At 43.3% G+C, this 26,370-nt stretch overlaps 1 protein-coding gene and 1 long non-coding RNA gene across 4 annotated transcripts in view; one reads left to right on the top strand and one right to left on the bottom strand.

Annotated features, from left to right (window-relative positions):
• On the bottom strand, nt 1-9,966 carry LOC142605303 (uncharacterized). Its single transcript, XR_012839003.1, has 3 exons — nt 9,792-9,966; nt 1,048-1,143; nt 1-184 (listed from the first exon to the last, which is right to left on the bottom strand). It is a non-coding gene; the product is annotated as an uncharacterized LOC142605303 (long non-coding RNA).
• Nucleotides 9,967-10,015: 49 nt separating this feature from the next.
• The window catches only part of TBL1X (transducin beta like 1 X-linked), a 204,880-nt gene continuing 188,525 nt past the window's right edge, over nt 10,016-26,370 (top strand). For 2 of the 3 annotated variants that reach the window (XM_075776666.1, XM_075776651.1), the window contains exon 1: nt 10,016-10,445. The gene's annotated coding sequence lies outside the window, so the exon portion shown is untranslated. Of the gene's footprint in view, nt 10,446-11,104; nt 11,181-26,370 lie in introns of those variants that run through there. The other variant, XM_075776659.1, reaches the window with a different exon arrangement.

Genomic DNA, 26,370 nt, shown 5'->3' with positions numbered 1-26,370 from the left:
TTTTGGTTGATAAATCTGATGATTGCTTTGCTGTTTTACAGCAAGTTGTAGACTCAGTAAAAGAAGATAACAAATTAACATATACTCTACCAGAAAGACTGGGGCAATCTGTGCCTTTGCAAGCAATCGGGAAGCTTCCACAGAAGCTCACCCTTATGGAAGGCAAGCTGGTTAGCTTCTGGCACTGGGTGAAGGAAAGAGATAAAAAGTAATTATATTCTATTTAGTGACCACACTCCAGTTGCAAACACTGACATGGCTCTAGTTTGCAGATAAATCTTTCGAGCTGGGCTACTCATTACTCTTACAATAGTAAATATAAACATGGATGAGTGCAAATGTAGACTGTTACGGAAATTGTGATATCTGAAAATCCTGCAGCTGCTCTTACTCCCAATTAAGTCCAAGCTCATCTGGAGGGACTGGGATTTCTAAAACCAAGAGTCCATAAGACTTAACCCCACCCCACCCCTCCACCCCCCAACAGTCTTTTCTCTATCTGGAAAGTTACAGAGCAATCAGCTTGAACAAAAACACGGTCTCACCCTAACCTTGAAGCTGATCCTGTGAGCACTTAGCGCTGAAATTAGATGCCATTTGAGTTGATATCTTTTTAACCTGATAGTATCCCTGCAATATCCTTTGCATATTGCATATTGGTTTAAGTATTTTTGCCCCAGGGTAATTTCAGTATCAGGCCCCTTCCAGTTCTAATAGGGAAGCAAGTGAATAAACGTACAAATATGCCACGCTAAGTATGTAAAGACACTGCCTCTATTCTTACACAGAGGGCTTGATCTAAATTTGTTAACATAGAAATGGAAAAGATTGCAATTAGTGTTACACTAGAACTCGTCTAAAAATGTTGACCTTCCATCTAACCTTCCTTTCAAAAGCATTTAATTTTTTATAATGTATAGAATGGTTATTTTCAATTCAAAGTTTTTCTGTTTAAAAAAACCCCAAACCATAGTAAGTTTAATCACTATATACCCCAGGGTACTTTCAGTTCCGCTTTTGGTATATTTATGAAAATTCTGGACTTACCTCATATATCTCAGTTATGTTTTCTCCAGTCTTTCATGGTTGACAGAGTTAGAGATGTAACTTAGATAAGTTAGTTAGCATTAGATGGTTAGCGTCCTTAAAAAAAAAAAGAAAAAAGAAAAAAGAAAAAGCTTAGGGTTGACAAGCTAATTCTATTCTAAGAGTAAGTAAAGAAATTATTTTATAACAAGGAATTTTATGTAAATGATTAAAAATATTTCAAGGTGACTCACAGATTTGCGTCCTTCATTACTAAATTTTAAATTAATTTAAATGAAAGGTTTAAATGCTTGAAAACAAAAGAGCAAAAGAACTTAGTACAGAAAATACAAAACAATGTAACCTGTCATGTCCTCTTAATATTTCACCTCTTTATCAAGAAAAAAAGAAAAAAGCCAGCAGCCTACACAGAGCCAATTACACAGAGGAATCATAAGCAACTGCAGCTTGTGAAAATATTGCCAGTCACAAATTTACCATGACACAATGCAGAGGAAGCTATAGTTTGAAGCCCAAGCTGTCAAGTCTGATTTTGGAAGTCTGAAAATGCGTAGTTAAACTTAGCCACATTAGGAAGACATTCAAGGGAGATGGCTGAGGGGCATGCAGGAACCACCTCGTTCCTGCTAGCTTTCCTAAAGGAAAGGAAATGCTGAAATTAATGAGAAAAAAATCAGCACTATAGGATTCAATGAAAAGGAGGATGTGTGGGGGGGGGAGATGCAGCACATGGGGGGCTCATGGCATGAGGTTTTACCTTGTGACTGGGAGGGAGGGAGGGAGGGAGGGAGGGAGGAAGGAAGGAAGGAAGGAAGGAAGGAAGGAAGGAAGGAAGGAAGGAAGTTCTCACTTAGCCGCACTGATAGATGAAGGAGGAATACTTGATTTAGAGACTAAGGAGAGTAAAGACTTGAGGAATCATTTTGGTTGTAAAGGAGATCTGTACTGATTTATTGAACCAGTTTCTCCATCGCTGCTCAGTCTTTCAAATGACTTACTGTGTTATGTAAGAACTGCAATAGTACAAAAAATATTACTTATTAGAGGTGCATTCATCCTTTTATATCCGCTGTTTTTCCAGTAGTTACAAGGTATTGAAAGTGAAGGGCTGTCTAATACTCCCATTGAAGTAGTGGCAAAACCACTGTTGATTTCAGGGGGAACAAGACAGAGACTAAAAATAGATTTGGTACCTGAATGTCCTCATTTAAATACCCAGTTTTTAAATACAGCTGGCCAAAGTGTGGAATTAGGAAGTATATTTTGAATTTTTAAAATATTTATTTTTACTGCACTTTGAATACCATGATACTGTCTTTTAAACATTTAGTAGTACTTCATTTTAAATTTAATCATAAAAAATGAGCTGAGTTTCTTCTTCCTCTCATGCATTTTTATTCATGTCCACATAGAGCACTGGACCCTGCGAACACAGGCTGTATGAAGTCAGTCACAGGAAAACTAAGACTGAAATCCTTGACTAAGACTGGAAATCATTACCCTTGTAGTAGTTTGGTTTACTGCTAGAGCAAAGGGTTTGGATATTACATTTTTCTTTATTTCTTCTCTTTCTTGGATAAGGTCCTTGAGAAAAATGTTGGAATATGAAACCCCCCCTTCCCTCCCAAACAAAACCCCCAAACAAGCCAAAACTTCAGGGCAAATGTTTGTTTTATAAAAAGCTATTCCTGTTAAAAATAGAAAGACAGTTGTGTCACACACACCTGTAGAAATAATGCGTGTGCAAACTGGGAAAGCAAAGTAAAACTTCCCTGTTGTCAGGATATCGAGTTTTAATGGGAATTGGTATTAAATACACCGACAGGTAAATAGTTAGCCAACCACACTTTTGGCTTCTCAAAAATACGCTTCTCAGATGTCTGTATTTGAAGATTTTTAAGGCTGGAAAGCACTGTTTCAATAGTTTACTCTGAGCATATAAGACCATAACGAGGGCCACAGGACTTCTTGGCGCCTTTTGAGACTCAGTAGCCATGCTTGACTTAAGATTCCAGTTAGAGAATATCCACAGCAGCTGTTCCTCTGGTTGATTTTCTCTGTGCTTAAAAACCTGCCACTTTGTAACTTCAAGCTGTAGATCTCCCTACATTTGTGTAATAGATTGAAGAGTCCTCTGCTAGCTCTTTTCCCAACGCGTTGGTTCTTCTAGAGTTACTTCATTGAGAAGTCAAACAGATCGCTATCTTTAAAAATAAGCCATTTCCCAATCCTTTCGTCATTATCGGTACTTTTCTCTGTAGTTCCTCCAATTTATCATCGTCCTTCTTGAAGTGCAGACAATTGAATGGGTGCCAAGCAGAGAGGTAGCATAACCTCTATTCTCCTTCTTTGCATTTCCCTTTCTGTGTGCCCAGTAATCAGAGCAGCTCTTCTGGCCATGGCACCACATGAGGCGCTCCCAGGCAGGTTAGGTTTCTGCCAGCATTAGCATCATGTGTATGAGTTTCTCTAGAAACCTTCGCTCCTCTATTCATTGTTCCCAAAAACGGCAGCTCACATCTAGAAATGATACAGCAGACCTTGCGCGCTTCAGTAGCCATAGAGATTGTGTAAAGAAAAGCCATTTTAGAGTTCTCGAACCAAAGTTTTTGCCTTTGGCAAGGGAAGCAATCCATATGTCTTACATTTTCCAACAGTGAATCATGCTTTAAATCCTGAGTAATTCCACTGAATTAAGAGCAACCTTTTAAAGCGTAAAATACTATACAATGCAATGTCAACAGAAACGGGGAACTATCGCAGGCTGCATCTACACCAGTCTTAGTTTCAGTATCAGGAGTGCACTTCTGAAATGAATCTCCTGACTCTCCCCTTGCTGTGCTTGGTGTGCAGAGCAGGGCAGGCTCTGAGCATGAGAACCGGCTTCCCTTTAGGTGAAACTAACCCAGCCGGTGCACCTCAGGAGCGCATCCAAAGTGCTCCGGCCAACAACTGCCACACAGTCTGCAGGACCAGCCTGGGGCTAGACACCCCCAGCCCCAAGAGGCGTCTGGAGGCTGATGTTGGCGCAATGAAGATGTTTGGTCCTTACAACCACTGTTTCATCCTACCCACCTGCACCACGCATCTAGACAGAGCCACATCTTCTTCCATGAACCTCTGGTTTGCTTGCCCTGCATGTGCGCTCCTCACGCGAAGGACTGGGCTCTCCTTGAGGCTTTCCTGGCAAAGTCCCCACTGGCCTGTTTCTGTCATCTGTATTATCAAGAACTCTTCAGGAAGATTAGGTCTTCTTCAGGGGTAGGCTCCAGGTTGGTTCCCACCTCGTTTTAGCCACTTTGAGAAGCAGCTAGCAGAAGAAGCTACCAGGGCTGCTTCTGCCACTGGCCTCAGAGAGGAAGATTATCCTCACCGGACGAGGGGAGACATCTGACAGCACGGTCACAATGCTCAGGAGCTCAGGACTCGTATACCTCCAGAATACCTGAGCAACTAAGGGAGATGATAGGTGGCTAACATCTCTCACATCCTTAGCACAACCTCTGTGTAAGTCTGGCTTCTCCACAGGAGATCTGATCCCTTTAATTCTCTAGGTGTTTCACTCTCTGCAGCCCGCTCCTCGGTAGAACCACTTTCTCTTCTAAAATCTTTCATAGAACCACTTTCTCTTCTAAAATCTTTCACGGGAAGAAAAAAGGCTTGAAATCATGAAGCTGTCCCAGGCATTAATTCAGCACAGCTGGGGACATGCAAGACTGCATGGATGAGGGAAGACAAGGAAGGAGATGATCACCTCCCTCTTCTTTCTATCCCAGACTGGCAGGAGGCCAAACTGTCTCTAAGAGTAAATTAGAGCAACATAAAAAAAAATCTCTGTTCCATCTGAGGATCCTAAGGGACCCATATCGCAAGCTCAGCCCTTCGTGTCAGCCCACTAAATAGATCAGAGGAGTGTAGATTACATACAACAAAGTTTCTGATTTATTTTATCTTAAGTAATAACAATTACACATGTTCCACATATGAAACAGTATTCCATATAGTAAATAGGAGTGTTGCCCTGACTTTTCTAGATTTTTGCAACTGCACTTTGGAAGAATCACTGAATATGTTCTTATCATCTTACATAAAGAAGCAAAAATACACTCAGCGTAACGCTTACCTAATACGCAGTGTCCCTGAGCAGTGGAAGATGTGCATTGATTATATAATGGCCCAGGGAAGAAACTATGAATAGCGCATCCCGGTTTGCAACCTCTGCAACAGCATAACAGCAACAAAATTCTTATCAGAAATTATTAGATTCCTATTAGATTAGATTAAATTCCTGTTAGAGCCGAAGGAATCTAGATCTTCACATCTCGAAAAGGCGGATGAAAAAATACCACTAGAAAATGCAGGTATTACAAGCTACATGAAGCAACTATGGAGAGAAAAAGGGTAGAGAGGATAGAAAAAGGATCAGGCCATGCTTGCTTTGCAAAATCAAAACATTTTTGACAGTTTTGCCTTCCAAAAGCTTTGAAACAAGGTCTGCCACTTACTTTGCTTGTTGATTTTTGATAATGTTTTAACTCAAGAGGTCTGCTTGCACAAGTGTTGGTGAATTAAGCAAAAGCTTTTGGTCTAGTGCAAAGATATCGATGAAGTAATATGTGAAGAAAAAAACCACCAGTGATGGTCTCAATTCCTGAAAATATCTTAGTCAATCAGAATTTTTTAAAATTGAAACTCTTGGTATTAACAAGTGGCTAAATGAGAAACTATTTTTTGATGCTGCGGAGCAGTTGCTCTATGAGTGACTCTATGAGAACATTTATTTGAAAAATATCAAATACTGTAAATATGCTCACAAAACAGAAATAAAAGCTTGCCACCACAAATCTGCTAAATAATAATAACAACAACAACAATAATGTGCTAAAAATCTGCTTTCCCACCACGAGTTGTCTGGTGGGACAACTCACAATAGGAAAGCTAAGCATTTATGTTTAACATACTTCTGAGTGTTGCAGAACTAGTGGCTAACATGGCGCATTCCAGTTTATAGAACATCTATGTATTGCAATATACAAATTGCAAACTGCACCTGTATCCAAATAGTCTCCAGGCATCTACTCAAGCTAAAACACCAGTTCAGTTTTCACTATCATGTCAAAAGTTTTTATATTAATTCTCTTAAAAGCTTAACAAGATCAGCAGATCCACATTTTTTACATTTCATAATAGGAGTAAATAACTAATCCATTTTTCAGACTTTTTTTTGTGAGGAGAATTATTTAACTACAGCTACGTAAAAGTAGAACCAATTATTTATTTTTTAATCATGCACTTATTCAACAGAACTTACTTTCATCTGCATAGTCAGAGAACAGAAAAACATGGGGGAGGGGAAACATAGAAACAGTTACCAACACAATACATGATGATGAACCACTAGAAAAATAACAATGGCTTTCATCTTTTAAAATGCAAAATATTTTGTCTTACGATCCCATTATCTCCACAGTAGGCCAACCCTGCTAGCCCTTGACTTTGATTGTTTCAGGTTTGTGTTTCCATTTTAATGAGGGTAAGAAACCACAGCTCTGGCTTCCTTCGGTTGGAGCTGCAGGGCCGCAGCACGGCCGCCCATCACCATCGCGGCATCACGAGTTATGAAACCGAAAAAATAAGACTCTTGAAAACCTGGGGATTTCTTTTGTACGTGGTCACTTTAGGGTCTTCTGTTACACAAATGGCAAAATTATCGTAATGTCCTGAGCAGAGATTCACTCTTCTATCTTTTAGTCTACCGCCACTTTCTAGCTTGTTTTTTTTTTTCAATTTTGATTGAAAAAAACCCCAGGTCTTTCTCATGGGTTCTGTGCTGCTCCCCTTAGCCAAGCATAGCTTGAAAAAAGAGCCTTCCTTGACAGACTTCATTTTAAGGTCTCTGCGAGCATTACATCAATATTTAACCTCGTCTCCCTAGGGGGTAGCTGCAGCCTGCCGGGCTTCCCGGCGTAGCTGTGACCGTGCCCGCCGTTGCCGCCGCTCAGGCACAGCTGTGCACAGCCGAATCGGACCGGCCGTAGGCACGGGTTCAGAAAGCGAGGAGAGGTAGGCAGCCGTAGCCCTTCGGACTTGCCCTTTTCTGCTTGTCCTGCTTCCTGCAGGACTTACGCCGGGTGGGTAACACGCAGCCGTTGTGCCCAGTTAAAAGAGAGTAAAAGTCACTTCATTGTATCCGTGTGAGGTTGCAATCTAATTTTCCTGCCATCACAACTCCTTCTGTTCCCCAGCACCCCGTCTTTCCTTGCCCGGCTCCGTCTCCCTGCCCGCTCAGCAGCAGAGCGTGGCCGGGCTCTGGCCAGCCTGGGACAAGCCGTCCGGGTGCCCAGCTGGGACCCGATGGCTTTCTGAGCCGCGGTTCAGGCCCTGTGGTAGCTACACGGCCAGAGCGTCCGGACGGCGTAGGATGAGCACGTGCTGCTCCTCAGCAGCGACAAACCAAACACTTGGCTTTGCAGGCTGCACCAGGATAGACCCGTAATGCCACCCCTCGCTGGAGCCTGCTCGGGACATTCCCCCCGTCCCCTCGCTTCCCTGCCACGCAGCCCTCCCGCGCCGCAGCACCAGCGTCCCAGCGCCGAGCCAGCCTAGCCGGGCTGAGCGGCAAGGACCGGGCCTAATGGAGGGCGTGAGAGCTTAATGGCTCTCCGCAGGACGCAGGAGGAGTGGGAACGGTCCCAGCCTCCTTGCTGGGCGACCAACCCTTGGAAGCTACGCAAGTCTTGACTTGGGACCATTTTCTGATGAGTTTACCTCATTTGTAAGCCCGCGGCACTTTAAAAGCAAGCAAACAAACAAAAAGCACAAGAACAAAAAATTCAGTGCCATCTCACTACAAATCCGAAGGGGTTTTTTTTTTGTTTGTTTACATTGTCAAGTAATAAAAACCTCATGTAGGTTTTGCTTTTGAAAGAAAAGGAAGTGGAATGGGAGCTTACTTAGAAGGAGAGACATTTGTTTGTATGGCTGTCTAAGTGCCCACGGCCTCGCGCTGCAATCTCTGGGCTCCGAATATGAATATGAATCACATTAGCCCACAAAAACATTTCCCAGTGCTTTGAGAGTTCCCGTTTCAACACATACATGAATGTATGTAGCAACGATCTTTGTTGTGCTGCCTTGGATGACATCATATTTTTTCCGTAAGAACTCTCGGTGACGGCAAATACGTAGGCTTTGGGCTAAATGTATAATGAGCATGAAATTCCCTTTAATGTCAAAATAAGACAAAAAAAAAAAAATTTGGAAAGGTCACTTGGAAAAAACCAATAACGAATACGACTTTCGGTGCCGAGGGAGCCCCGCTGTCACCGGGACGAGCCCACCGAGGCAGACACCCAGGCAACATCCAGATAATCTTATGATTTGCATGACATTAGCCAAGAGGCTGGGGAGGTCGCGGGGCCTCAGACCACCAAAACAACCGCGGCGGCCCCCTGCGACCGGCCGGACCCCACCCCGGCGTTGCGGAGGAACGAGCCGAGCCGGGGGCGGGGGGGCTGGCACAGGGCCCCGCCGTGCTGGGGGGGGGGGGCGGCGGCGGTTGGAGGGGCAGCGGCGCCGGGCCCGGTGCGGCGGCGATTTTGGCGTGCGCAGCTACTCGTGGCGGCGCGGTAGCGGCGCGGCGGGGCACTGCGGAGCGCGGTAATGATGTCAACTTGTTATTTACTTTCCAACCCCGAATGACTGAGCAGGGCGAAGGGAGAATCAATCAGCCGCCGGGTGACCCTCCAGGCGGAAAAAAACCCAGGAGCTCGGCGCCCGCCGCGGCCGGGGCGGGGGAGGGGCAGCACATGGAGCCGGGCCGCGTTGCATCATCCGCCCGGCGCGGGGCTGCGCGCCGCTACGGCAGCGCGTGGGGGTGGTGGGGACGCGGCGGGGGGACAGGACGGGCACGCAGGAGGCTGAGGAGCAGCAGCGTCTCTGTCCGCGGGTGTTGCCTTTCCACCGATAGCAATAAAGCCCGTTTCTGCTGATTCACAACTATGGAGGCCGCGTCAGCCCGCCTGCCCCCCGCGCCCCGGCCTTTGCATCACCGGCGGCCCGCGGAGAGGAGCGGGGAGCGTCGCTCCCGGTGGCGCGCAGCGGTGGCGGGGGGGGGGGGGGGGGGAAGCACCCGTTGTGCTGCCCCCAGCGCCCCGGGGAGCGTGTCCCGCGTGGATCATTGTACCCTGCCCGCTTCGGTGTGCAGAACGTCATAATAACTAATAATGATGCGTTATTCTTGTTTATGTGCGTGGGGGCTCAGACAATGCGGCTCTATGTCGGCCGGCCGCCGCAGAGCCGGGCTTCAGGCACCTCTCCGTGCACCTCCACCGGCCTCAAACTTCACTAATAATAACAACAACAGCAACAATAATGATGTCAATAACCGCCGCCATCCGGGCCGGCGGGAGCGTGTGAGAGGGGCCCGGGTGCCTGCGGGGGCTGTTACGTGCGTGGGGGGTTGGGGGGGGGAGGGCAGCCGTGGGCAACGCGTGTCCCCGGCCGCGCGGGGCGGCTCTGCGCCTGGCTGCCGGGCTCGCGCAAGGTTAACGCCGCGCTCCTCGGCGGGGTGGGGGAGGGGGGAGGTTGATCCTCCGTGTGCGTGGGGGTGGCGGGGTGTGTGTGTGTGCGCGCGCTTGGTTTGTCACTGGGTTTCTGTTACGGGGGGGGGGGGGGGGGGGCGCGGGGTGTTAAAGCACAACAATACCGAAAATAACGCGTGGAAGCGAGTGGCAGGAGTTTACCTGAGGGCACCCCGCGGGGCGTTGGCGGCGCTGGGGACACCCGCGGTGCCCGAAGTTGCGCGTCTCTGGGCGTGCGTGGGGGTACGCGGCACCCAGGTGGGGGAGGGCGCGGCAGGTTCGCCCCCGCACCCCGGCCCAGCTCACCCCGCTGGGCTCCGCCGCTCGCCCCCCGGTGCCCCCCCACCCCACCCCCGTCGCCCGCCCGCCCTCCCCTCCCTCCCGCCCGGCAGTGGCGGCGGCGGCGGCGGCGGCGGGCCCCGGGTGCGGCCGGCTCCCCTCAGCGCCGCTCCCGCCGCCGCCGCGCGCCCGCACCGGCCCCGCTAACCGCCCCCCCGCCGGCGGAGCCGCGCCGAGCGGCGGCACCTCCTGACCGCCATTCCGCCCCAAAACTTTCCGTTTTCCCCTTCCCACTCTCCGGGACTTCCTTGTGCCGCCTGTGCGCGCGGAGGGGGAGGAGGAGGCGTGTGCGGCGGCGGCGGCGGCGAGGGGGGATTTACAGTCTCCTCGCAGCCTGGCCGGGACCCCGGGGGAAGAGGAGTTGCACCATGCGCGGCAAGTGAGGGAAAGTCTCCGCCAGCGCCGCCCGCAGAAGTTGAGGCTTTCCCCCGCCGCCCGCCGGAGCGGGAGCTGTGCCTTTAACGCCCGCTGAGCGAGGTGAGTTTCCGAGGCGGATTATTCATCCTGGGGACCCTTTTTTTTTTTTTTTTTCCCCTGTCTTTTTTTTTTTCTCTCTCTCACGCGCGCCGAGGTGACAAACGTCCTTCCCCGGCACAGCCCCCCGAGCCGAGCCAAGCCGAGCCTGGGGCCGGGGCCCGCCGCCCCCCGGCGTCCCCTCTGCAGCCTGCCCTGGCTCGGCGGGCTGACCCGCCCGGGGATGGGGGGGGGGTTGTGTGTGCGTGTGGGGGGGGGGTCGCTCAGCCGCTGCCTGTTATGACGAAGTTTTTTGAACCCGGGCGTTTTGGGGTCTGTTTGGGTTTGGTTTGTTGTGGGGTTTTTTTGGTTTTTTTTTTTGTTTTGTTTTTTCCTTCAGGAACGCTGGGCCGAGGAGATGCGTGTGGGGCTGGCGTCTCGGGGGCGGGTGTGTGCTTGTGTTTGTCCCCGAGCGGGGCGAGAGCCCGCTGACCCACCCCGGGGCAGGGGCGGGGGGCAGTTTCTGGAGCGGTTCCCTACTTCCGAGATACTATTTTAATGTATTTTTTTAATTAAAAAAAAAAGGAGAGAAAAAAAAAAAAAAGAAATGCTCAGAGTGGGGAAAAATGCGAGGTATTCACGCTCAAGTGTGGAGTTTGCAGAGCCCGGGTGGGGGAGGGGATCCCATTCATCGCCAGGGCTTGAATCAGCAGCGGGCGGAGGGGCCGATCGCTCCCGTACATCGAAGTTTACTTCCAAGTAGGTAAACAAGTTATCCCCCCCCCCCCGCCCCCCATTCCTCCCCCCGGTGATGTACGCTCCTGCCAACCCCGTTACCGGCGCTGCGGGCTGATAGAGGGGCGGCGGGGTGCTGCCGAGGGAGCCCCTCGGGGGGCACCGGGTGCCGGAGGCAGGGCGCTGCGGGGGAGCGGGGTTGCAGACCTGTTGCACACCAGTTTGCTGCGGGCCGGCGTGCCCGGCCTCGGCGCGGTTTCTGCAGGGGAACGGGCGGGCAGCGGGGCGCCGGGTGCAGCCACCCGCGGGGCGGGAAGCTGGTAGACACCTTTCCCTCAACCGCTGTCATCTCGCCCAGCCTGTTCCCCATTTTGTGGTGCTGGTTTAATCTCAGCGGTTGGTCTGATATTTCGGTTCGGTGCGGTGCGCGGCTCAGTATCGGTGTGGTATGATGCAAAGCGAGTGACCCTTGACCTATTTAATTATATGTTGTTGGGTTCTCGAGTAGACATCCTGCACAGCACAAAAAGGGGTGGAAAAGCCCACAAAGCCACACCCTAAAAGTTAGGCTTGGTGCTTAATTTCTCAAAGTCGGTGTTTAGACTGAATAAAGGCTTTCCTTTATGTTGTCTTAACATGTCTCTTGCTGTTCTCCACGAGGGTTTGTACGGCGTTTTTCCTTTCTTGACGTGCAAGTCTTAAAGTGAGTGTGTGTGTGTGTGTGTGTGTGTGTTGGTGGGGGAGGGGAAATGGTCTGTTTGGTGGAGCTCATTGAGTGTTTCGCAAAAAAAAAATAATATTGCAGCATAATGTGGCAGAAAACTGAAATACTCCATTGAAAAGGGCGCTCCTCGAGTGATGATTTGAATAAAATGGAGTGTAAAATTAAAATTTCAAGACTGGTATTTTAGGCTAATAGTATGAAAATAAATATATTGTGCCAGAGGGAAATCTGATTGTAGGTAATAAATACAAGGTCCTTTACTCGTGACAAATATAATGTCATATCTGTCTTTCTTAGCCCATTTATTAGCAATTCTTTAACAGAGACTGCTCGTGTGGCATGTACAAGATTTAACGTAATATACCTTGCTTACCATGTGGCTGCACATGCTGGATTTAGGCCTCTTCCTGTCCTACAGTTAGCATGCTGTCAAATACAGAGACACAGGGCAGGTTTTGAAGTAAATACATTCATTCTGTGATAGCAGATGTTGTTGGCAAGAGAGCAGGATTGTCCTGATGTGTTTCGGTGTTGGTTTGTGGGGGTTTTTTTCCCTTTGTTTTTGTTTTTTTAAAACAATTACAGATAATAATTGCAACATCTCAATGGCAGTGATAGTAAAAAAGGGAAGCTTTCCCACAGAAGGTTTGTAGAGGGGGTGGGAGGAAAAAGGAAAGTGAGAGGGGGAGGATGCTATCACATTAAAAATACATTAAATCTTTCTTGAGCTATATGCAATAATGGTAAAACCGGTGGAGATTTGAGCAGAGCTGCTGTAGTTGTTTAATGCTTTCAGCGAGCTAAGCAACAACCAAGATTGTTTTTCCTCTCCCTAAGATGAAAAAGCGTGTTTCAGAAGCAAAGAGGATTAAAAATTACACATACATGTAAACACTAGCAACTACACAACTGTCCAAGTCTCATAGGACAAAAAAACTCACCCTCTGCAGATAAGTTGTCATCTGAATCCATCGTCTGCCCTTCCCCCACCTGATTAAGTGAGGTAACTCCAATGTCCTCTGCCATGCCACTGCTGTGAGTTACGCTACTTCTTTTCAGCTGGTGGCAAGTATGTACCACAATAAGAGTATCAAAAGAGCAAAACCAAATTAAATCCTTGATAGGGAAGGGGGACACATCTGCGCCTGGAATTGTAAGGCTTCTGCTCCGCCAGTTTGCCCAGTTCTGATCCTCCCATTGAGTTACCAGTGGGCTTTTCCCCTTCCTATGGCGGCGGGGCCAGAAGTAGGCTTGTTGTCTGCTTGATGTGTCTGCTGTGCCGTGCCTCCTGGAAGAGCTTCCTGAACGGAGACTCCTCCAGCAGCTGCAGTCGTTAAAGGCCTACATCCCTGAGCTTGGAAGGAGTAGAGGAGAATGTCCCTTAGCACAGGTGGGATGTTGTTTCTCCGTAGTTAAGTCAGCAGTGCGATACGCTTAGGATTTAGCGGTGTGCTGCATGTGGCTCATCGTGGAGATGAGGCTGGAAGACCCATCCCAGGGCTTTAGCCTGGCAATGGCTGTAGGTTGCGGGTGGGCAAGTGCTTCGGTGCCGTTAGCTCTTGCGATTTTCTGTTGGCTGCTGCTGAAATACGGCGCTAGAATTCATGCTGTAGTTGGTATTGAACTGATGTTGTTTGGATTTTAGTAGTGCCACGGGGCCCCCCATTCAAATTGGGGCCATTTTGGGAATATCGTAGGCAACGGTTCTTGCCCTGTAAAGATTGTAATGTCAGTGAGGGAGACAAAAAGCCAGGAGGGCAAATGGTGGAAAAAACTGGCTCGGGGCACAGCAGCTGATTGTAGCACCCGATCTGCGGGATGACGATATGACCTCAGCTGGTAGGAGAGAGGAGACTTGTTATCACCTGGCCTCACCGCTGCTGATAAATCGGGCCGCTTTGCGCAAAGAGGCTGCGGGCATCCCTTTGCCTTTGCGATGTGCAGTCTGTACCCTGTGTTCCCTTTACTATTACTCTTTTAATTCCTAGTATTATTTTAGATTACGTACACCGGCCTGCCTATAAAATGATCAAGGTTTTGTAACTCTTGAGGGCAGATTCCTTTTTTTTCATAATCTTCATTATGAGGCAAGATGGAAGTAATTTTGTAAACTCCTTTTCAGCTGCTAAATTAAACTACATTCCCTCTTCCCCTCCCTTCTCTTGCCTATTTTTAGTTAGGAGGAAATAGCTGACCTCTTTACAGCAAGAACCCAGACCCCCTGGGTGCCATTTATAGTTTTCTACCAAATGGCCTACTTGGACAAGTTGGTTGAAATTAAACAAAAACATTGGAAATACAGCTCTACTTAGGAATAGCAGCCTTTCTGTCAATACAAAATCTGTCATTTTAAAGATATTGAAACAAATATCCAGAAAAATGGGGTTTAGATTATTTTTCTTTTCTTTGGTAAACAAGAGAATACATTAAGGATTTTTTTTTTTTTTGTGTCAGTCTGGTCACTAATATAATGGAATTTCATTTAAGAATGACTAACGGTATTTTGTTTTGCAAACACAAGCAGCCCCCTCAAGTTAGGACTGTGTAAAAAAATCGGGTGGAATCAAAGAAGGATATTCAATCTCTTCAGACAAGGTCATTGTTTCTTGCCAGTTTTCGTCTTGTGTAGAGATCTTATCCTAGCCAGAGATTTATAAACAATAGTTACTAATATTTAGTAATTCCATAGAAATATAAAAAATGGCTTCTGCAAGCTTAACTGAAAAAGTTTAACAATGGATACATGGCTGGTTTTGAAGGTTAAAGACCACAGGCTTCTTGTATCGCTTTTCTTGTGTGTGCTTGTATGTAGTTTAAGTGATATTGATGCTTTAGAAATATTGGACTCTAGCAGCAATTATTGGATTTCTTCACTTGCTGTTTGAGGAGAGAAGAGTATATGGGTGTACATGCAGTCTGTATATTGCCTCTGTAATCCTCTGTCCAGGTCCCAGCCAGCAGTCCCTTTCTGTGCTCTAGGTTACTGGTATGACTGAAGAGAGGCTTGGGGTTAGGCACATCTGATGATTTGGCTTCCATTTTTTGTCATTTTGTGGACTTCATGCAATAAAAGGGGCATCACAGTGTTTAACCCCGTTTCTCGACCTTCTCTGTTTGTAGTACGGACAGTCAATACATGTCTGCTTGTCCTATTTAAATTGGAGTGCATATAGAGATTCATCATTTTATGTGAAGTTACAACAAAATTTTATGCCAAGAACCCTATGGTATCCATTCAGTATAAAATCACAATAAGAGTGCTGTAGTATGAAGAAGCAATTATTTTAATGTTTTACCTAAGTGCGTTGCGTAAATAGCATTTGACTTGGGTGTTGAATCTTACTCATTTGCTATGAGAAGGTCCGCAGTACACTAAACACGTGGACAAAACAGTGCCTCTTGATGCTTAGATGACACGACTTGTGGCCTGTTTGTGAACAGACGAGTAGCACTAATAATGTGTAGTAATTATATGTATATATACTCTTCAAAATACTTTTGTCTAATTAAGTGCTGAGTTTTGTTGACCCTCTTTGCCATTGCAGGGTGAAACAAGGCTTTTTAAAGAGCAGTGTTCTCCATTAATATGTAACCGTTAGTCTATACATTGCTCCGCTGCCATTCGAAACTTGATTGCATTTACTGACCTAAATTTCATTTGATCTCCTAATTCTTAGTTACACTTTAACCTCTTACTACTCTGCAGTGGGTTTAGAATGCATTTTCTTACACAAAATCATAATTTTGGTAGGTGGAAAGATATGGTAACATCAAATGTGATTTTATTTTTTTTCCCCCGATTGAAACACAACTTTCCCATACCTGCAATAAGTTATTGGTACAGCAAGGAAGCAACACTTTTCCCTTAGGCATTAAAAATACTTGGAAAATATCCTTTGACATTATCTTCAAGAAAACAAAGAGGATTTTCTTTTGGTGGATAGATTCCCTTTGTCATTCTGCAGTATGATACATTTGTTGTGCTCTTTTTTGAAGGCAGCAAACTGCACTAGATGTACAACTTTGACTTCTGCTGTATTTTGCTGTGTAGCACTGTCAACTCTTCATTAATCCTCTACCATTGAATGGAGACTGCAGAATATTCTCTGTAGTTCAAGAGTGAAGCCAGCTAGTTACAATTTATATTTTTGAACGGAATAATCATGTTGTAATAGCACTGCTGAAAGGAATTGTTGTGATTAACATGTATACAGCTGCTGTTGTGTTTCATGCTTAGCAGTGTCCACTGATGAGTTTGTGCCAATTTGAACGCAAACCTGCAGCCTACAGCAAAATCATTGCAAAGACGTTCTTCCAAAAGAATTGACCTTCGCAGTGTGCAGTTAATAGATACATGAGATTTTTAGAAAGTGAAGTAAAAATATGGATTTTTTTTTTTTTTTTTTTGCAATTCCATGTATGTTGGAACTTACAATTAGGAACTGTTGTAACCATATGATAGTTTCAGTGTCATTTAGCAGCTACAAGTTGCTTGTTATCTATGCTAGTGGGTTGGTTGAGTCTAGTTGCTACTGGCAGAGGATATGCGGTGTCCAGAGACCCATTAGTATTAACACATTTGTTAGCAGGTAGCCTCAGTTGGGATTGTTGACTGGTAATCAGTTTCACAAACACTAATTGTTTAAAATGAACTACGCTAGTTGCCATATGTGTGTGCATGTGCATATGCGTATATGTATGTAGATAGCCTTAAGGTAGTCCAAAAAGTAGCTTTGGAGAAAAAAAAGAGTCACCCTGAGGTTGGAGGACAGTGCTTGAGTGCAGTGGATGGGCTCTCAAACCCTGAACTAGGATATGCTCGGGTTTCAAGCTCCAGTCAGCAGCACCTGAGGTGGTGCAGCGCCAGTGAAATGAATGTAGGAGTAGGCCAGGCTGGATGTCAGGTTCTGGGAAAGGAGAGACGCAGCACCTTTTAATTGTGTCCTTGCTAAAATGTGATGAAGTCAGGAGTGGATACTGTGCTTGTACATCGATCTGTCCGAGCATGGTGAGACCAGCAGGCGACAACTGGGGTACCATATGTGGCTGAGGGATGCATTCAAACTTCAAAATTGTAATCTCTTCATTTTTTTTCAACTTTTTTTTTTTTTTAAATATGTTTAGGTTTTGGTTGCTCTTAGAAGTAAAATTTAAACCTTGATTTCAACAGAGAGGTTGAGGTAGAGGATATCCAGGGAAGAGGATAATCTCTTCCCGAGCGTTCTCCACAGATAGAGTCGAGCTTTGCTGATGGGGTAGGACAGAGAATCCAAGCACAGACAGTGCCTGTTCATATTGTGGGGATTAGTTTCCAAGGATATCTATCTGATGCTTTTTACAGTCACCAAACTTAACTCTTCTCATGCCCATTTACATGCACACGTGAATTAGACCTCTAGGAATTGATTTGGTTAAAGAATTGATTGAAACACACTGTCCTGGTTTTGGCTGAGATAGAGTTAATTTTCTTTCTAGTAGCTGGTACAGTGCTGTGGTTTGGATTTAGGATGAGAATCATGTTGATAACAGACTGATGTGTTTAGTTGTTGCTGGGTGGTTGTAGTGTCTGCACCAAGTCAAGGACCTTTCAGCTTCTCACGCCCTGCCAGGTGCAGCAGAAGCTGGGAGAGCACAGCCAGGACAGCTGGCCCAGGCTGGCCACAGGGACATTCCCTGCCATAGAACGTCAGGCTCCCCTGAGAACTGGGGAGGTGAGCTGGGAGGTGGGATTGCTGCTGGGATGCAGACTGGGCATCAGGGTGTTTTTCTGCACGTGGTGAGCAATTGCATTTGTGCATCACTTGGTTTTTTTATATAAATATATATATGTTATTGTTTGTTATCCAATTAAACTGTCTTTATCTCAACCCACAAGGGTTTTTTGTCCATTCTCCTCCCCATCTCCTTTTCTAATTTTTCTAATTTTTTCAGAAGGTATTGGTAATGCTGCCAATTACATGCATTCAACTCTCTTTCATTGTAGCTTAACTTTGACCTTTTTTTTTTTTTTTACTTTTTGGATTGAGTTTTGTCCTTTTTTAAATGTAAGACCTTCTGTAGTTTTATGTAGTTTACTTTTTAATTTGTTGACTTTTGAACTAAAATAATGTAATCTGGAAAGCACAGATAAAAGGCAGGCCAGAGGATTATTCTCATGAGGAACACATCTTCCTTCCTATCCCAGTTCTCAAAAATGAAAGCAAAGAACAAGAGCAGGTACATTTTTGGTAACATTGCGTGGCGTTCACGAGACAGATTTTGTGTCCTTCTGTGAAAAGTGTTTAAGGTTTCTTTACTTCCATTTTGACTATTACTGTTTTTTTGGGTTGACGGTGTTGATGGTGTTATAACTCATTAACAAGGCTCATTTGTATTTGTAGGAATCTGTTTTTATATTAAAAAACCCAAACACGCTCAGCTCTAATACTTCTGCTTGTATCAGTAAGTATCTTACATAACCAGTTAATTTAAATGAGCCAATTAGTTTAAAAGTAGTGCATGACAGTGTATCGTAAAAATTAATCCAGCTTCATTCTCAGAGGATTTTATGTGCTTGGAAAAAAACATAAGGCAAGCTGAAAGGATGGCCCTAAATACAATATCCGAGTGGAAGGAAAGAACCTATTTATTAGATACGGCTCAAATTTACGAAAGCATTAACATAATGATTACTCTCACTGCTGATGAATGAAACCAACATTTCTGGGAGACCACATTCATGTCTTTACTACCTAGTCTGGTAGTGCTGGGTAGAGGTTAGGTGAAAAATAGAATGCAGCTTAGGCCCTGATGGGCAATTTTAACCTGCTGACCATCAAGTAGCCAGCAGAAATATTTTAGGAATTTTCTAAACTGTATTTTTTTGTTCTTGGCTAAGATGGCATGCCTTCAAAACACTTACTACTGTGCATTTCTTCAGTGTTATGATGGTAGTGTATGTAGGTATTTTCTAATATGTTAGCGTTATTTTGTGGTTACAGCAATGGCTTTTTGTGTGTGTCTGGTTTTTCTAATGTTTTGTGTATTTGTATGCATATGTGCTCCCTGCTGGATTAATTTTTTTTTATTTTAAATTTTGCGTAAGGTGAACAATATATTCTTCATGGTATCTATTACATTACCAACAATGTATATTTTGGGTTAAAAAACCCACTTGAAACATGGAAGGGTTCTGTGCTCTCTAATGGCAACATGTTAAATGCAGTTATACATTGTCAATTTGATCATGCTTAGGGAATGGTGGCTTTGTAGATAAGGTTTGTTGTGCATAGCAGGTGTTTATGTACATGGAGTCTAGTGTGAAAGGAAGAAAATTAATTTCTTCTTTCTAAAAATATATACTGACTTGTATTCTGTACATATTTAAAAAGTATTCAGATAAGAACAGTGAATACTTTTGTAGTTGTTTGCTCCTGTATTTGTATTGCATGGGATTATTTTGAAGTACAAAATTTTTCCTTTTGTTTTTTTAAAGTAAATTTGAATATATATCTACTAAAAAATAACCCCAAGACTTTTCCTTATCATCTTTACAAGGCAATTGATAGGGCACTCCTTTCCACAGCTGGATAAATCATTTACATTCCACTCTAAGTGGAATGTAAATGATTTATCTGCCTCCCATCCTACAGAACTACTATGAGGATTATTAATGACTGGTTTTGAAGAATTTTAAAGATCAAAACACATTGTCAGTTTATTTTGTTGCTATTGTATTAAAAAGTGTGAATGTAAAGTTCTGCTTACTAAAGTACAATCCCATTTTCCATCAAATTATAAGTCAGGATAGCAAAGTATCAAAAGAAAATTATGAAAAAAAGTTTTATCTCCCTTTTGGTGGTCAGTTTAGAGTTAAAAGTAATGATTGCATTAATTTGTTAATCTACTGTTAATCTGTAAGTTAGTTTCTCGGCTAACAGAGTTGGGTTTACGGTATTAGATTATCTCTGAGCAAGCTTCTTTTGAGTTTTTCCAGTATTTTTGTAATTGCTGTTAAACTTTTTTTTAAAACACCCCCCTTCCGAAAACGATTGAAGATTCCAGTGCAGTTTAAGAGGTTTCATTTTAATGGATATTTTCTGTGTTTCATAGTTTTTCTTTCTGTCAATTCCACAATACATGGGTAATGCCAGCAAGGACAGAGTTGATTATACATTTGTGTTCTGAACATTCAACAAATCCTGTTATACCTGTGGCCTGATATTGCAAAAACATACTTGGTGTGTGCAGGAGATTCTAGGACCTTATATGATGGCAGCACAGATTCTTGACTGATTGAGTGAACGCATCTGAGCCTTTTTTTTTTTGAAGCAACGGATGACATGTGTGATTTTAGCTTTAGTCCTGACAGTCAGTGTTCTTGTAATGAAACGGAGATTGTGGTGTCCCTCTCCTTTCCCGTCGCCCACATAAGTAGTCTTTTTTGTGTGGCATAACTTCCAGGATCTATTTTGAATGCCATTCTTATCTGAATCCTCATAATGTTCTTTGAAGTTTCTGTAGCTGACAAGCATGAAGTCAAGGTTTAGAGCCCAGTTTCTTTAAATGTGCAGGAACAGTATTGGCTATGTTGAAATTTACTTAGGCTTAATGTTTTGCAGCATAAAATGTAAGACTTAGCAATTCGAGGTTGCAAGCACATACATTGAAGAGTGACCAGCTTAGTTGGATGGTTGGAGCGTATGACTTTTTCAGTCAAGTGCCCTTAGTTTTTGAGGCCAGCCCACATCAAAACGTCTAAGAAACTCTAGCAGCAGCCACCCACAGAGCAACTGGCAAGCAGTAGCAGGACACTCTCCTCATTGCCTGTGTAGGTCATGTATAGTCCCAAAACTATTCTGCCAACTGTGACCTATCGTATGAGAAGCCCAGGACTTCAGGTCCAGCACCTGATGCTTGTCTTTTGGGTGAGGGTTACGAATGTAACCTGTCAAGACCAGGGGCCAGAGGCTGGACCTATGCTTTCTGTAATCCGTTCTGCAATGAACCTCATCAGGCTGGGTCTCATTGCTTTGTGCAGACTGCAGCGCCAAGCCTACCTCGGACGACTGATTAATGCCAGCTCAGCGAAGCCTTCTGGAGGTCTGAGTCCTGCCCCTGGCTTGGTTGACACCAGGGACGCTGCATTGGAAGGCAGAAGCCTGGCACTGCATAGTGCGATGCTTCATCCTTCATATTAAGTGCTGGCCATAGGAAGAAATATGAAGGTTTCACTGCTCCTAAATGCCAAAATAACCTAGAATGGGTATGTCTGTGTACTGGTGATGTGGTGTACCTGTTTTATTTTAATTTACTTTCTTATCCTCTGTGTATGTCAACAGTGGAAAAAGGAAAATTATGCAGAAGGAGCAGTAAGTTTATTTTTCTCACCTTAAAAATAAATTTTCTGACTCAAACTTTTTTCATTTGATGACTCAAGCATTCTACAAATAGTTGTTTTACATAAATATATTATTATTTTTGCTGTTAGCATTGTCTTGGTTGTTATTTTTGTCTTTGGAAATACATATGGTTATTTCTCTGGTGTCTTAAGTGGAGAGAATGTCTTGCCAGCCTATTTAACGTGCTAACGTATGTGAGAAAGTATGCCCTGTGGCCTGAAACATCATTTATGTATTTGCCAATTGCCTCAGTCTTTTAATTTCTGTTTGTATGCATTGCATTTGGTTACATTGAATTTATTATTGATTTCAACTGTTTGCAAATATTCTACTGACAGACCGTTTGCTAGTGTCTCCTTTGAGCCAGCATTTTACCCTCATTAGTCTATGGATGTGTTCTTTTGAATGTTAGCCAAATGCATTCATAAAAATGGCAAAATTAAAAGAAAGGAAAAGTATGAGAGCTGTGTGACCTATTATTTGTAAACAACATTATGAAACTGCCTTTCAGTGCTTGACTCTATAATGTATTTTTTTTCCTTTCCAAATTTTCCCTTTTTATTCTCTCAGGTTTTCTGAGCTTTCCATCATACACAGCCATTTGCTCGGATGTTTTAATTGCTCTTTTTTTTTCTTTTTTTTTTTCCTTTTTAAAATTTTTTTTGGTACAATCGTGTTTGGTTTGTTTTTGAAGATTAAAGCTACTAGGTAAATAGCAGCAGTAATATTTACCAGTTCTCTAATTCTGTAGTTTCAAACCGTGGCTTGCAAGCTGCTAGGGGACATGTGGGCTGTTTTTGTAGAGATCTGTGGGGGAAAAAAGAAAGGAAGTCTATTGTCATTCTGTTCAAATTCACTGTACAAGGTATCTTTATAAGTCCACAAATTTGAAGAGATTAAAAACCACCGATCTAATTATATTGTAAACTTCTTAAGGATGTGATGATATCTATTTTTATGACTTACTGCTTTGTGGGTGTATGTATCATTATGCAAGTAACAGTCTTTTTTTTTCACAGAAGGTAATTTATACCAGCATTAAATTTTGGCATCAGTTTTGCTATATTGTGTAGATTTTTATGAAAATATTCCTTCTCTTCTGCAGGGCTGTGATCAGTATTCTCTGATAGAATACAGATCTGGCTGATCTTTAGTTGCACAAAGAATAATCTAGAGAGGAGCATTTGGATACCCTTAGTGTGTGTTTATCAGGTCCATCACACACAGGCCTGCTGAACTGATTTTTCTTTTCTCTTTTTTTGGGGGGGGTCTTACAGAGTACTGTTTCTGTTTTAGACTCCAGCCATTTATATGGTACCATTGCATTTCAGCAAATCCAAATCCTTGCATCTTAAAACGACAGGAATTTTGTTATTTGATGTTACTACCTTTCCATAGTCTCCCATGCTGGAGAGCAGCCCTCCCTGTCAGCTTTGGGAGGGGTGAGGTAGAGGAGGTGTGTGTGCTGAGAGAGGGGGTGGGAAGTAAAACAGGCGCTGGCTGTTTACACATTCCAGGCAACCATAGATCTGCTCTCTTTGAGGCCTGAAATATTTTCCTTTTCGCTATCAATCTTGCAGATCTGGGCTATTTGGGCACACTGCCAATGAAAATAAATAGAAATGTGTTAATCTCTTAGATTGAAATGTAATAAACTGTATTTTACCTTTTTGTGTGTGTGCATAAGAGTAGAGATTAACAGCACTTTGTAATTAGAATATGACATTTTAGAAGTACTGAAAATTATGAGTATGGCTATACTTTCTTCAAGAATTGCCTATAAAAGGACAGAGTAAATTTGACTCCTTCCTTCTTGCTAGTTTGTTCTGAAGGGAAAGTTGCATAATCAAAATATTTTTGCTAACTAGATTTTCTGTTTTCAGCATGATAACCTTTTGCTCAAGGAGCTGCTGCTGAGTCCCTCTTTGTGATTTTTATGTAATGCATGTATGTGCATGCATTTTTTTCATTTATTTTGAAGTGAGGTTAGTCTGCTTTGTAGTCTTCCATTTGATTATTCTGGTTTCCAGCACTTATGTTTCAGAGTTCTGATGAAATCAGATACACAAAGCCATCCACCTGCATGTCTTTTTTTCTTTTTTTTTTAATACTGGAAATTATTTCCTGCAGCCTGCACTAAAATACAGACTGAGCAGGCAGGCAGATGAATAATGATTTCTTCCAGGTTCTGCATAATGTAATGAACAGACCTCCTGTTTATTATTATTTATTATCAATGTTTGTGTACATGTGATTTCCTTCCCCAAAGCTTGCTTTCTTTGGCTTCTTAAAGCTATATACCATGTGTGCCATTATTGTTTTTTTCCCAAGTGGTGCAGTAATGCCACTTTGTAATCCCAGCAACTTGCTTCATCACTGTGGACTTGATGTGGCTCAACTTGTTATTGTTTCTGCTTTCTAAACAAAATTTGACACCCTCCAGAAATATTAGCATATAATTATGACACAGAAAAACAAGACAGTCCCACTGAGATAACAGCTGTTACCTTCAGTCTTAAGACCATCCTAGCACATGCAGTGCAAAAGGTAATTCAGACGATACAGTTTTTCTTCCAAAGGCAGTTAATTGCTTAAAACTTTCTTGCATAGCTGTGACTCTCATCCAATTGGTGTTTGGTGGCATTAAACCGTTTTCCGAAAACCAGTAGGCTACTGCAGCTAGACCACCAGCAAGCTGGATAAACACATGGTAATATCCTTTTCTTGACTACGTTTTTAGCAGCAAAATATTGCTCTCGTCATGTAGTGACCTGGATCTAAAGCCAGAGGTTGTTTGGGGTTACTGTCAGGCGAGATCAGACTGTTGAGTTTAACCTAAATGGCAGTAAAAGCTAAGGTTACCTGCACCTCGTTATTTCTGTGCTTTTATGACACACACTCCAGACTGTTTGTATACTGGCAATGGCTTGTGCTGATTATGTTGTTAATAATTTGTGTCTCTAGCATGTGTACTAGCTGGGTGCTCTAGGAGGCCAACATTTTCAAACAGAGATACCTAAATAAGTGGCTTGGTTTTCAGAAACTTTGCGTATGTACAGGTCTAATATAAATCAGAGGAATTAGTGGCTGCTTAGTGCCTGGATAAGTAATTACTCTTACTCAGGGGTCTAAATACAGGTGTGCATTATAACATTCTGACAACAGATCACCTCCGTCTTTTCCTCAATGTTAAATAGAGTAGTACTTTAAAAAGTATTTTACAAAGATCTTACCAAGTCACTACTGCCAGTGTGTGCATTGATTTTTTTTTTTCTTTTTTTTTCCTGTCTTCATATGTTTCTTGAAAGGGCAAAATTTGGTCCTGATCCTCAGAAGCAGCTCCTCACATTTAAAATGCAGGTGACTCTGTGAAGGTGGTGTATGGTTTGTATTGAAGTTAGGGAGTCTTTACGGTAAATTGGTAACAAGTTTGTTTCCCATATGTGTTTAGTTTTATTTAATGTAACATTTGATGTTGTGGGAAGATGTACTATTATGTAATGGTGGTTTGATTTAGTATATATTACAAATATTTCCTACCTTGAAAATCATGAAAACATGTTTTGTGGTTGAAATAGTAGCAACTGGGAACCTTGTTATTTTTTTAAACAAACAAAACCCCTAAAAACCCCAAGAATATGAGGTATAGTGACCTAATTCAGAGATATCTGAATACTAGTTGAAGAGAGTTTTGTGGAAGTTATTTATTAAAAGAAATTTGATTTGAAGAACGAAATACGGTGAACTGTTCCTTTCCACAGAGGAGTTTAGGACCCGTAAAATAGTAACTTAAACTTCCTTTCTCATTTCTTTTTGTTTAGGTTGAGAATGTGGACCTGTACGAGGCGTACTCTAGGCTGTTTAAATATCAACAATTAATTTCAAGCCACAGAAACTATGAAATGAGATATTAGACATACATTTAAAGTTTCGATTATCGTCTTTTTTGCTAGTTGACAGCAGTCTTTGACAGCCAATCATAATATTAACAAGTTTGCATTGTTGACCTAGCAAAACAGTCTGGGGTTATTTGTTCAACACTACAGATACTACTTAATTGCTTTCTTTAGAATTGTTAATTAGTACTTATTTTTTCTTTCACAAAAGTTCCTAGAAACCTTAGTTATGAGTCTAGCTGATGCTGTAAAAAAATAAAAGTGAAGAGTGGCGCCCTGTCACAGAAGCATGCAAATTGTGATAGAAAGAGGCCATTTTAGTCCATTTATTTCTTCAACCCAAGCCAATCAATGAGTAATACCTGCGTTTCCATAGTTGTACCAGCATCTAATTTCATGTCTTTACGGGTCTCAGTTCAAATTGGGAGGGACCCTCACCTCCTAAGAATATGTGAAAAAATACAGTTTGTAGTATACCAGCAAGCTACTGTTTCAAGAGACCTTTCACCGTTAAAAGTAAGCTAGAGAAAAGGAGTATAATTTGGTCCATGCAGGAGGAACCCTTCACCCAACTGACAGATTATTTTGTTGGTCTTCTGCAATTGCTGTTTCAAAAAGGTTTCTCTCACGATTGGTTTCACAGTTTTTGAACCTGATAGTTTCAAAGCCTATTCTAGCCTAGGTTGCTTCCTGTGAAGAGTGATGTTTAGTGAGGTGTTTGCGTATGCCACGTCATGCTGGAGAGAAATAAATTGTGTTTTGATCCTGCAGATCTTGCTTCACTTATTAGATTTTATGTTCCTTTGAGTGGGGGAGGGAGTAAGAGAGAAGCAAACAACACTGCTGGTACGGTGCGGATTTATTGGAGGCGCACACATGCCACCTTTCCCCCAGGTTTGATCTTCTTGGGCATTCTTATCAGTGGTAGGTGTGGTTAAGGCTGGTAGCAAACCAGTAGCTTAAAGAAGCTGTGATCTCTTGGAAGGTGAGCTTTTACAGGGTGCAGGTTTTTAACCTTTAATTGAGAAGTGGCCTTTCTGAAAGAGGAAATTGGTTCTGCAAGTGTTAATAATTGGCTACAAATTGTCATGTTGATTGAATCTTTAAAAAAAAAAAAAAAAAACAAATGAAAGTAAACCAAAGGAAAAAACCCAAAACCCTCAACATCCCTCACCAAACCAAAATTAAGCACATGACAGACTTGTTAACTGAGC

The sequence above is a fragment of the Balearica regulorum genome, chromosome 1 (genome assembly GCF_011004875.1).
Source record: "Balearica regulorum gibbericeps isolate bBalReg1 chromosome 1, bBalReg1.pri, whole genome shotgun sequence".
Classification (NCBI taxonomy): Eukaryota; Metazoa; Chordata; class Aves; order Gruiformes; family Gruidae; genus Balearica; species Balearica regulorum.
Note: the sequence above shows the minus strand (reverse complement) of the source record. Positions and strands in the feature narration are given on the sequence as shown.